The sequence below is a fragment of the Schistocerca gregaria genome, chromosome 4 (assembly GCF_023897955.1).
Source record: "Schistocerca gregaria isolate iqSchGreg1 chromosome 4, iqSchGreg1.2, whole genome shotgun sequence".
In the NCBI taxonomy this organism is placed as follows: Eukaryota; Metazoa; Arthropoda; class Insecta; order Orthoptera; family Acrididae; genus Schistocerca; species Schistocerca gregaria.
In genome coordinates, this window is record NC_064923.1 from 163,674,202 (window position 1) to 163,687,436 (window position 13,235).

Consider the following 13,235-nt stretch of genomic DNA (forward strand, 5'->3'; position numbering starts at 1 on the left):
GGCGTTCCGTATTACCCTCCTGAACCCACCGATTCCATATTCTGCTAACAGTAATTGGATCTCGACCAACTCGAGCAGCAATGTCTCGATACGATAAACCTCAATCACGATAGGCTACAATCCGACCTTTATCAAAGTCGGAAACGTGATGGTAAACATTTGTCCTCCTTACACGAGGCATCACAACAATGTCTCACCAGGCAACGCTGGTCAACTGCTGTTTGTGTATGAGTAATCTGTTGGAAACTATCCTCATGTCAGCACGTTGTAGGTGTTAGACTCGGTGCCAACCTTGTGTGAATGTTTGAAAAGCTAATTATTTGCATATCATAGTATGTTCTTCCTGTCGGTTAAATTTCACGTCTGTAGCACGTCATCTTCGTGGTGTAGTAACTTTAATGGCCAGCAGTGTTTCTGGGTTTGCTCAACGTTCACGTTCCTTACTTCCATTGTCTCCTTCACATTTTGCAAGTTGCGTTTCGGGCGATTCCTTTTCTTCCGCTGGAATGATACCTGTTGCACCAGCTAAATTTCATTTGTGATTATAGTGAGTTGCCAAATTTTGGTGACAGTTGTCTAAGCCACGAAGTTCACCTAGATTCACTTTCTTCAAACTGAATATGTAGGATCTATTGCCAGTATGCGGTTTTGGACATGCTACCGTCATCCATCTCGAAACAAACTGGGCGCGCAAGCACACTGGATATGAACACTGCAACCCTGTGGGCAATGGTAGACCCTACATGTACACAGTAACAACACTATGTGCAACAGCTGTCAAGAGGAAATGCAGTGTAATTTACACAACATGATGCGGCTGTAGATCCGAGAGCTGAATAACCAACATACTCATCGGGAAAACCTGAAAGAACAGTCTTTTCTAGGTCTCTATGTTTACCTATTCAGCAGTTACCAATTGCTTTTATTTTATCGCAAATTATTGTCATGTGAAATTCATGGTAATTTCACGAAGGATTAGTTTTTTAAGGCTGAGTATTATTTTACTCTCTCTCTCTTGCCAAATTCAAACAGGGTGTGACGTTGTTTCCTGATTTCATTCGCCTAAGTTTGCGGATGGTTAATTTTGTGATACCTCTTCACACAGAATACTTCAAATGGAGCTGTGCCTTGGTTGACGGCTTTTCATTTACACCGAAACCATGAACTACACTCTAAATACCTTCGTCAGAAACATTATGTGCGTTGGAGGCGTAAGAATTTGTCATATTGTTCATTTCAGCTCTGCAAAAGTAGGACTTATTCGTCTTCTCCATTGTATTTTAGAGAGAGAGAATTCACTTATTTGCCATCAAAAATTAATTTTACCGAACTTACTTAGAAGACCATGTATTTCTCATCAGATTCACACGCTGTCTTCATGTACTTTTAACAATTTATCAAATGTTTATGCCACTCTTATATCACGGAGACATTTCTGAGACGAATAAACCACGTGGAGAGGTCTCAGCAGCTGTTTTATCCCGTTCTCTTACAAGGAAGGGGAGTTGAATTAAATTAAAATTGCATTTCCAACCACAGGTTTGTAAAGCACTCAGGATTCACCAACCTGAGGCAGGGCCGCCATATCGGTCGAAAGCACAGCAAACGTTTCCATTGCGACTTACAGTCCGATTGGCTACATGGACGTTTCTTGTGGCATCTGCTATACCAAAGGTTACAAAATTCTGCAGAGGTGCTCTCCCGCTCCCATGTCGTTCCAGTTCTTAGTCGTCTCTGTGAATAGGAGTAGTGCAGTAGCTACCGTCATTTCGCTGTACTTGCTTGGCTTCCGTATTCTTGAACGCAGCCATCGTTAGGCTTAGTCTGCTTTAGTTCACACTTTTCGCGGCAGAATGCTCGACGCAGTTTCGTTCGTGACTAAGATACTGTTAAGGGGCTGTCTATAATTTCGTGGTAATTGCTTCAGTATTTGGATGTCATCAACGCCTAAGCACCTTTGCACTTTTTGAAATTATAAACTCGCAGTGTCATTAGAGATGTGGTCCCGTCTAGAGGCTTGCTTGGACCACTTCTGCTTTTCAAGATATGCGGGAGATGACACTGTTAATATTGAGAGGAGGGAACCCAATAGTCGGCAGTGATGCGTCATGAGTAATGTTATGTCACAGGTCAAGTGACAGAGTTGCAGTTATATTCTGAGGAAGTGGAACATGTTGATTTACTTATTAATTATTTGAGATGAGGAATGTGATTGAAGCACTTTGAGAATATTATTTTATTACCATTACTTTGATTAGTAATCGATGGCGATTTAATTTAAGGTAATTGATTTCAAATTTTGTGCTTCATTGCGGCAGCTTTTAGTTACTCTTTTTTGATTCAGACATCCAGATACTTGAGTCTTGGGTAAAATAAACAGCCATGCATAGCTTTCAATTAGATTTGCGCGTAGGAAGAACTGTCGAATATTTAATGCCATTTCTACGAGTTGCATTTTTTAAAAGATCTCACTTGACGTTAAAGACTTCTTACGTTTGTCCACTAGAGAACGCTAATTTTTTTGTGTTTTGATGTTTGTGAAGCAAAGAAAGAGAGAACTGTTCAATATAGGACTTCTCTAATGAAGAAACTAATTACATCTCATGTCATAATTTATCCCAAGTCGTTTGCCGCATCCAATTTCGTGCCAAAATAAGAGTTATTGTGACTTATTATTTTTAATTAGTTGTAGCTCAGCAAATGTGACGCGCTTTCAAGAGAAGAGCAGTGTCATGCTGTTTCCATTGTGCAACAGGTAAGCCAAAATTAAATAATAAACAAAGGAACATTAAGTTTTTCCAGGGCCAACTTATCGTTTTAAAAGTCTAATGATTCATAGTGTTGAGTTCACACGGTATTCTTACCATTACGAATGTTTAAACAGACAGGGAACCAGACAGGCAGTTTCAAGTCAATTTCTTACATTCAGATTTTGTAACACAGTTTCGTAGTCGGGTTCATTCGTTCAAAGTTCATTAAATCCTGCCACCAAACAAATTTTTTGATGTAGAACGACAATCATATTATATTTATTACTATAAATTTCAACGCAAATATTCTGTATGTATCGCGAAGAGTCCGTGTTATGGGCCCGCCGATGTTGGGGCGGAATGCTTTATCTCGCTGCCATTGTCTGTAAACTCGCGCAAGTATTACATGACACCTGATGGCTAAATGCTACCATTCGTGATTCTGAAATCACAAGATTCATCTCTTTTTTCCCGATTGTCATTCTTACATTTTTCAAGCAGGCTGCTCGCCGTATAGCTCGTAATTGTGGGATGGCTAAATCCCATTCTTTCTGACCGCCTCGCACTTACGTGTTTTCTTCAGGAATATATTTCAAAAAATGGCACTGAGCACTATCAGACAAAACTTCTGAGCTCAGCAGTCCCTAGAACTTAGAACTACTTAAACCTAACGAACCTCACACATATCCATCTCCGAGGCAGGATTCGACCCTGCGACCGTAGCGGTCACGCTGTTCCAGACTGTAACACCTAGAACCGCTCGGCCTCTACGGATGGCTACGAATATAATTGCTTTAATTTTAATTCACTGCTTGTTACTGGGTTATGTTTCCTCCTGTTCCCTTTATTATTTAAGTAATTATCTGGGCAGTGTAACTCCTCGTTTTGGATGATAAAGAATTAATCCTCCACGGCCCAGGACACAGAAGAATAGCTGGTGAATCGATTTTATTTGCTGATAAGAACACAATGCCAGACAATTCATCTCATTTACATCCCGCTAACCAACCACATTACTAGTGGTAAAGAGCAGACAGGAAAGCATCGCACGGGAGAATCACTGTGGAACGAAATACGGTACTGGAGCACTGAGGAACGATGATGTGCATTTGAAGTTCTTTGAGGGAAGTTCGTTGAGGATGAGGCTACCGTGGTAAGGGGATATCACAGTAGACAGTTCTGCCTAAGGGGCGTGAATATCTTTAAAAATGGTAATCACATATGTTGAACAGTCATATTTAGATTGGTCCCGGAGGAGCTTCGAGACCTCTTTCGGGCATGGGTGTGTGTGTGTGTGTGTGTGTGTGTGTGTGTGTGTGTGTGTGTGTGTGTGTGTGTGTGTGTGTTGTGTGTGTGTGTGTGTTTGTCCTTAGGATAATTTAGGTTAAGTAATCTGTAAGTTTAGGGACTGAATACCTTCACAGTTAAGTCCCATAAGATTTCATACACGCACATATTTAGATACAACTAAGGTAACTCCAAAGTAGCCTTCTCTAGCTGAGGAAGTACTTCAACTGATCTACAAAAGAAGAAAGTATGAAAACCTTCAGGTGAAGGCAGGAATACAGAAATATAAATCAGATGAAATTAAATAATTGGGAAGTACGGGGCAGCTATGGCGAAATGGCTCACGGGAGAAATGCGAAGAAACAGAAAAAGAAGTGTTCGTCGCAGCAACTAACTCGGCATGTAGAAAACTCATAACAGTATTCGGTGAAATTAAAATCAACGGTGCTAACATTGAGTGTGCAATGGGAATTCCACTGTTAGACGAAGGGAGAGGGGTTATGTGGGAAGAGGACACTGAAGGCCCCTGTGAGGAGGAGGACTTGTCTGATGACTTGGCAGACGAAGAAACAGAAGTTGATAATGAAAGTACAGGAGATCAAGTATTGGAGTCAGAAATTACGAGTGCTCTGGAGGACCTGTGAACAAATAAAGTAGAAGGGATAGACAACATTCCATTGGAGTTTCTGAAATCATTGGGCAATGTGGCAACAAAACGTCTAGTTAGAACTGTAGAGGGTATGAACTGTAGGGCCAGACGGAGATTACAAATCTTACAGCACGTAACAGAGAACACAGAGTCCAAGTGTTATTCTGAAATGAAGAGCCTGGCGCAGCGGACCGCACCAAATCACTCAGACGACCGATGACTCAAGGGGAAAATAACACATTCTTCCTTTACAGAAATCCCGATGGGACATAATATCTGTGGATACACAGGTTATCAGTCAATGCTACATACTGTAGCAGATCAAAAATATTCAGACACCATTTAATGGACATTAAGGATGTGGCCATTCTTCGCCTTTATGACGGCATGAACTGGGCTGATGACACTCTCAGTGATGTGTCCGAATGTGTGTGGAGGAAGAGCATCCCATTCGTCCTTAAGAGCGGCTACCAGAGAAGTTAGTAAAGGTGCAGGCAGGACTCTGGAGCAAAGTGGATGGTCTGATTCATTTCGGAGGTGTTTCATTGGTTTCTGGTCGGGACCCTGGGCAAGCAAGTTGTTTTCCGGAATGTTATTTTCCCACGAACCATTCTCCCACAGATTCTGCTTTATGACATGGTCCATTGTCATGCTGATCCAAACATATGTCTTCTCCGAGGTTTTCCGCCTCTCTACGGTGTACACAATGCTGCACGTGTTCATATCCCTCTGCAGTCGTAAGACCACACCGCAACCACGACAAACACCCCCACGCCTTAACAACACGTCATCTGCACCTCACTTTTGGCTCTGTACATCGTAGCAGGCAACGTTTCCCAGGCACTCGCTAACTAAATTCGGACTGCCGCCTGTTACAGCACGATTAAGCTCTCCAAATAATTCTTATTTTCCAGTCATCGGCTGTCCATTGGCGGCATAATTTCTACCACTGACTTCATGCGATATTTTTCAACTGTCCTACGCAGTTCTCGGAAGTTCGTGTGCGTCATTACTTGAGATTCTTATCGCATTCTTATGCGTTTCTGCTTCAAAACTGTAACAATATACTTGGGCAACATTAGAAGGTTTGAAATTTCCATGATTTATCTGTTAGCCTGATGACATGCTATGATTAGTCACATGACATAAACATTCTATTCTGACTGCTTCTTACTGATGTCACAGTATTCCCGACCCCCTTTTATTCTGTTTTGTTTGCCTCTCGTGACGTCCAGTGGTCAGTTCGGCATCACCTGGAGGTGACTGGACATATGTGATCAAACAGTAACATAAGAGTATTGACTGGTAACGTCTGCAGTCACAATTAGTGAGCTCACTGATGTTCTACACCAGCAGCATGGCTAATTTTGACAACTTTCATAGAATTCTATTTAGTCAGCTATGCAGTATTTGTAGACTCACGCTATAATATGCACATGAAGATGGGTTGATGTCCCGAAACTGGATTTGGTTTTCCTCCTTCTATAAAAGAAATTTACGATATATAGATTATTGACACCTAGTAGTCAAGGGAAGGCAGGATTCGGTTACGATTCTGGACGGGGCAGTAATCAGTTACTACTGGATGCCTTTTACAGTTACACACAATTTATTTTAAACCAGTAATACCAGACTCAACAATGAATAAATATATTACACCTTATTAATGAAGGAATAAACAACTGCGTAAATAATACTGTTTTCAGTGAGTTACAATTTAGCAAATCACTATTTAATACAGAAAAAGCAGATAATGTTCTAAAGCAAGCCAGTGAGATCTGGGCAGAACGCCTTATTCATCAGGAATAGCAACAAATTAAGAATTGTTTAAAACCGGCTGCAATTTACAACTCACATGTATTGACATATTTAAGGTAAGTGACCACAAACACCGCAGAAGACATCAGACACCAGGTATGGCAGTAAATAAGGTTTTAAGCCTTACAGCTAAAATACAAATACCAAATTATAATTCGAAGGCAAATGACCACAATCACAGCTGAAGGCCCTACACACCAGGAACTGCAATAATATAAATAATTTAGGAACCTGCGGTAAAACAGCAAATAAATAGCAAAGCGTAATTAAATAACAAGCAACTGATCACCAGACGGGTGAAATAAGATGATGGTAAACGTTATAACAAAGCCCTTAACATCCACTGAACACTACACTGCTAGATTTATTCCAGAAGGCGACCATAACTATTAAGTAGACATATATAACTTTTAATGTAGAAAATACAAGTTATTGTAATAAATAATACAATATTAAAAGCAAAGAACCAGTACATAAGTTCCTCAAAGGGTACTGAGGCAGTTTATACCCGCCGAAGGCGTGGGCTGAAGGAGCGTTACACTGAACTACTGGCCATGAGACCTCCTATTGGAACACACATGTCCTATAAGAACCAAGGGGCCACAGTCGGTACTCCAGGAATCGACCTCTGACAAGGCCCGGAAACAAACACTTTTGCGAGCGATGAGATAGGCAGCCAAGAGTTGCATTCACTTCACAAGATGGTAACCGAGACTACTGGTAGTCTAACGAATAACTAATGATAATCTTGCTGAAGCTACCTGACATCTGATAAACCAAATGCAATGATGTAACAACACGCTAAAGCCGGAGCCGGCGGTCTGCACTACGTTCCCAGAATACTATGTGTAGAGCGCCCGGAACGAGAAAGGAACCACTAACACCAGAGTAGAAGAATCACCAACTGGCCCACAATCAAGAAAGCTGTCAAAACTACACCCCTTACCGGCCGGCTGCGGCAAGGCGAAGAAACGTACAATGCCGTTAACACACTAACCCCCCCCCCCCCTTCCCCTGGTAGGTAACTGGTGCCACCAAGCAAGAAGAACTACCGCTGGTTGAGCGTAACAAATCGTAACAAGCTGAACGCAGTAAATAGTGATAAGAAGTCGAGGAAAGCTAATCAGACCCGCCTTCCCCAAAACACTCCACTCGCTGATCTTCTCCTCGGCGACACTACAAGCAGCAACACGAACACAAGTCACTGGAGAATCGCGTGATGACACAATGGTGGAGGTTTCTCTACTTCGACTGAAATGCACTCATCTTAAAGCTTGCTGGATCCGGTTTACGAGGTCGTGCAACCTCATGACCACAGCCCTTCCATCCGGCAGTCCATGTACGCCGCCAGCAGTCCACACGTGTTCTGGCACTGAAACCCCAATCGAAGTGACCTACTCACACGACCCAAAAAAAAACGATGTTGCCGCAAAGGTAGGGCCACAGTTACTACATATCAATAACCGCCGCTGCTGCCACCAGCGGACAGGCAACGCTTGCGAAACTGAGTGGCGCCAGTTAACACGAGAAGAAGACAAATAACCGCAATCATGCCAACTAAACGATACCGTATAACCTCCAACAGAGGGCAGAAACCTACGAACAGCATCAAAGCTAGTCGCAGCACGACTCAATATTGTACATTATCTCTGATAATGAATTAGAGTTGAGAATGTCCTGTCATGAGAACGTGTGTCTGAAGACTAGACCACTTTCAGAAATCCATCAACAGATTCGCCAGTCAATTGCAGCACTGTTCGTGTGCGGGATATATGACGTACGTGTCTAGATATATATTCTCTGTAAATTACTATAAAATGTGTGTCAACGGACTGTTTTTACTGTAACATGTGCTAACATCACTTTGAGTTTCTTCCACGGTGGGTGGAATTAATTGTAGCTTATTCGGTTTTCAGCCTAATCTCAGCATGTATATTATATACACAGATGGGAATATTATTATTTTAAGCCCTAAAAGCAAGTTCTTTCATTTTTCTAGTTTCCATGAGATGTACAACGTCATTTTCGGAGAGCAGCTCCGTTAATATTTTCATTTCTTTTATACTGTATTCCGACAGTAAAACGGTCTGATAAACGTCAAACAATTTTTTCCGTTAGTTCAATATTATGCGTATGCTACTCACTTCAGCTAGATTTTAAAATATTTCACGCATGTAATTTAAACGTAATGTCTTTCCTACACAATCTTGTAGTATCGTAGCATCCTGTAGGTTAAATGGAGCGTTCCGGTTATATTAACTAGAAATCACTCAAAGTGATTCTATCTTCTCATATTGCAGCCCAACGGTACTCACGGGAACCGCTGAGGTATTTTTTGTTGCTGTTGCCCGGCATTTATCTGACATATAATCCAGCACTATTGCAACATAATTTGCGCCAGTGGTTCGTAAACAGTTTCATTTTTAGTCAGATTTGAAAGTTCGCAGTTCCCTAAAAATAAATCAAAACTTTCAACTTTCTTTAAATGATCGTGCCATGTCGCGTTTCCACTCAGTGTTGTTCCCAGGTTTTTATGTGATATGAAGGACTTCAGTTATAAATCATGTATATAATAGTGAGAAAACGTTATACTGTTTAACTACACTATGAGACGTATGTAAACACGTGAAAACGTAACTCGCAACACTTCAGAGAAGTAGACACTGGATACCAACCGTTTGATCTTCATTAAGAACGTTCAAATAATTAAAAAATGATTCTAAATGGAAAACGAAACAACTGAAATGTCCACAAAATAATTTTAATTTCTATTTGTATCATCTGGATTATATATGTATAGTACACTCGATTTATTAATACACAAAGTAATCATGGGTAAAGAAAGTGTGTATCTTTAGTTATCAAACATAAACTCTTAAAATATTTATATATACAATACTTCAACGAGACATGAACGCTTTTACGTACATGTTGCGGCTACTCATATTTGCTCTAGGGAACAAAATGATTGGTGGAGTGCATATTCAGAGTCAGAATATTTGGAGTGAATAAACACGGAGTTACATGGACTAATAAACATACAGTTAATTTAATCTGAGATTGGCTGTGGTCGTGTACGTCAAATAGACGCGAAAATTGTTGCGTGAAATTCATGATGGCAAGAGCGGCAGTGATTTACGGAGGACATGGTCAGAGAAAAATTTCATCGCCCTCAACGATCGTTCAGTTTTCTCGCTGACGGTTTGCTAATATAAAAATATTTAGGTTTGCTGTTTTAACAGCTGCACATACCGAGATGTCTTCCTATAACAGTTGTCAATAAGATGCAGATGCCATCACTTCTAATTATCAGTGTGTTTTACCAATACTTATTATCAACTTGCTACGAGACATATCTGTAGTAATATGTTTTTCTTTGCTGACTGTAAAACTTCAAGAAATTTTTAAATCAGATTTCTGCTTTTTATAAGGATTACAATCGTATCTTTATAAGAAATTTACATAGTTTTGAATATTCATAAAAGTACATTATTTAAACCATGAGGCGAATATGGCGTGACTGGTATCACAAAGCTGTCAGATCAAAAAAAAGTTATGACCCAATTAATTTAGTGAATATACATTTTTCCGCTTCCAAAACTCTCTGAAACTTATACTGAAAACTAACATGTCTACGTCAAATTAAAAAGAAATTCACAGTCCATTGAACCGTCTGGCTTACTATGAACTGAAAATCAGCAAGACGTTCTCTTGCCGTAATGTAATATTTACTAAAGCCCACGACAATCCGCTAACTATGAGTACCTCTAAAAGAGGGTCATTAGAATTTAACATCACATCGATGAAGAGGAAGTTCGAATCTGAGCACAAACTGGTGTCGACAAGAATGCGGGAGGAAGTCATATGTGGTTTTTTTCAAAGGCATCGTTCCGATAGCCACCTGAAGTAATTTGGGAAACCAAGTAAAAGCTCGTTCCGCTAGGCTGACGGTGATTTCAAACCAGCTTTTCTCAAACGAGAAAACATGTAGTAGTTATGTATAACACATGTTTCTGAATAGACAATACCAAACATTTCCGTGAACGTAAACGTTCATAAACAGAGTAGCTGCAGTCCTTCTTGACTACTTCATTCTGTACCCACAAAAAAGAATGCAGGTATGTTGTTCAGTGACGTTTGGGACTTTCCACTTCCAGATACAGGTCTGGTCGAATGAATTCTATTACAGAAAATAATGTTTCCCAAAGACATTCGTTGAAACGTTTGAATAATGACATTTGTTGCTATTTTTTAAGTACTCTATTAATTAAAACAGGGAGACGAGATCCAGCTGTGATGAACTTGTCGTGTTCAGTCGTAGTTTACAGATAATGTAACAAACTCTCCCATTGTAATATTAAGGATACAGTAGTTGCCGTTGTTGATAACAACGTCTTATACCTAAGTGTTAGGAGAAGTGGCAGTGATTTGGATTTATGTTCTGATAATTTAAAGGTGGCAGGTGTGAATTTATTGCGTTCCTCCTTAAGTCGCAGATAATGTAAAAAGATATACCAATGCGACAGTAGGAATTCTGCAGTTGTTCATGACAGCTAATACTGAGACGGAGTACCAATGAGTCTCATTCACATATAGGTGGAATATCAAGGTGGATGAAGAATAATGATTGTCCCTTCCGAAATACTATTGCATCAGTTGCTTCGCATACTAGAAGTAGATTATCGTGTCTTAAACACTGAATCCTGTTCCAGAATTTGATCTTTCTACATTTTATACTATGAATGGAAAACACACGACATTCATGTGAGTTTCTACAAAAAAATTTTAACTAACCTGTTCTCACCCATTAGACCATCGTCATATGCCAAGATTAATATATGTGGCTATTAATGTTCTGAGAACAAAGATTTTAAGCTATGTGCGTCCGAACTGTTGCCCTATTCAGTGAAGACAGTAACTAACGTTCAATGTATAATTACAAGGTGAAAACTATATAGCTTACATTACAAGAAAGATTACATCAACATTTCAGAGAAAAAAATGAATCGAACAAACTACAGTAATCTTTAATGTTGCAGTCTCCTTTTGGAGTACTTTAATTTTATGAGGACCGCAAGGACGACTACAACGCTTACTAGTTTATAGCAGTTAAATGGTCATCTAAGTGAAAGTATTCATAAGATATAGAATAGATGGGGATTTTTCTCAAAACTAGATTTTTTTATTTTCAGGTAGCATAATTTGATAAACTAATGGGGTTAGAAACATGAAATTTGGTCAATTTGTAATGCATATGGTAATAAGTTATTGAAAGTAAATTGAGAACCACCAAACAATCCAAAATTGTTTTATAATAACCGATGTACAAAAGAAGTTGAAACTTATTAGATAAGAATAGTTTTTTTACATTCATTTTACTTTTAAATTGAGGCATCTATATTATATTTATGCAGTAAAAATTTCATTGTTTTATTACTTATAGTTCATTTGGAAAGTGTACCTATTCAAAGGATAAAATAACATTTTCTAGTTTTCAACACTTTTACATTTGAATAGAATAATGGTTTATAGATACATGACAACGTTGTACATTAGAAAACGTTTTTACTTTTGGGCAAAACTGAATTTTTCTTTGTAATTTCTGTGATTTCGGTAAAAGGCTGCAACATACTCAACGTTTATGCTATCATTTCATAACTAAGATAACATACTAAAGTTCTGTTTCAGGGTTGGCTAGAGGTGAAGGTCTACAACTATTGAAGGGAAGAACACTCTCCCCTACAGACCAACAGAGATGTCATGTTGCAGTTCATATTTTCAGCAATTGAGTGGAGTAAGAGGGAAAATACGAAAAATAAATAAGTACAAGAGAAAATATAGTCAGGAGCAGTTTTAGAAAATAAATAGAGGCTTCTGAACTAAGCTTCTCACATGACTAAAAAGTAAAGTGTACAAGCAGGGTGTAATACCAGTTTTGACAGTTTCAACTGGAATTTCAATGTATAAATAATCCTAAAATAGAGGCTTGGCCACAGAGCAATGGATGGACTCACTTGAGGAATTAGTAGGAGATACTTGAGAAAAGAAATGTGTGATGGAATACACTGGAGTCAAAGACATGATGCTGACCGTAATGAAAATTTAATAGTTGTATGAGGATTACGTAGCAAGACGACGTTCATAGGATTTGCCGACGAAGAAAAAGCGATCGACAGTGTCAAATGGTGTAAGACATTCGAAATCTCTTGTAAACAGGGGTAAACTGTGAAGAAGTAGGTGTAATAAACACTATGTACAAGGAAAAACAAGGATGAATAAGAGTGGAAGACCAAGAACGAAATGCATGGATGAAAAAGGGTGTAAGACAGGGATGTAATCTTTCTTCCCTATTGTTCAAGTTAACAAATAATGACTCAAATGAAAGAAAGGTACAAGGGCGGAACTGAAATTGAAGGTGGGAGAATTTATCGTAACGATTCAAGATGAGATTACTATCCTCAGTGAGACTGAAGAAGAATCATAGGATCTGTTGAACGGGATGAACACTTTATTGAGTAAAGAATATGGATTGAGAGTATATCAAAGAAAGAGGAAAGAAATGAGAACTAGTGGAAATGACAACAGCGAGAAATATGACATCAGAGTTGGTATTCATGAAGCAAAGTAACCTATGACAGATGGAGCAATGAGGACATAAGAAGTATACTACCACTGGAAAAAAGGCATTGATGTCTAAAAGAAGGCCGCTAGTATCAAACATAGATCTTAAT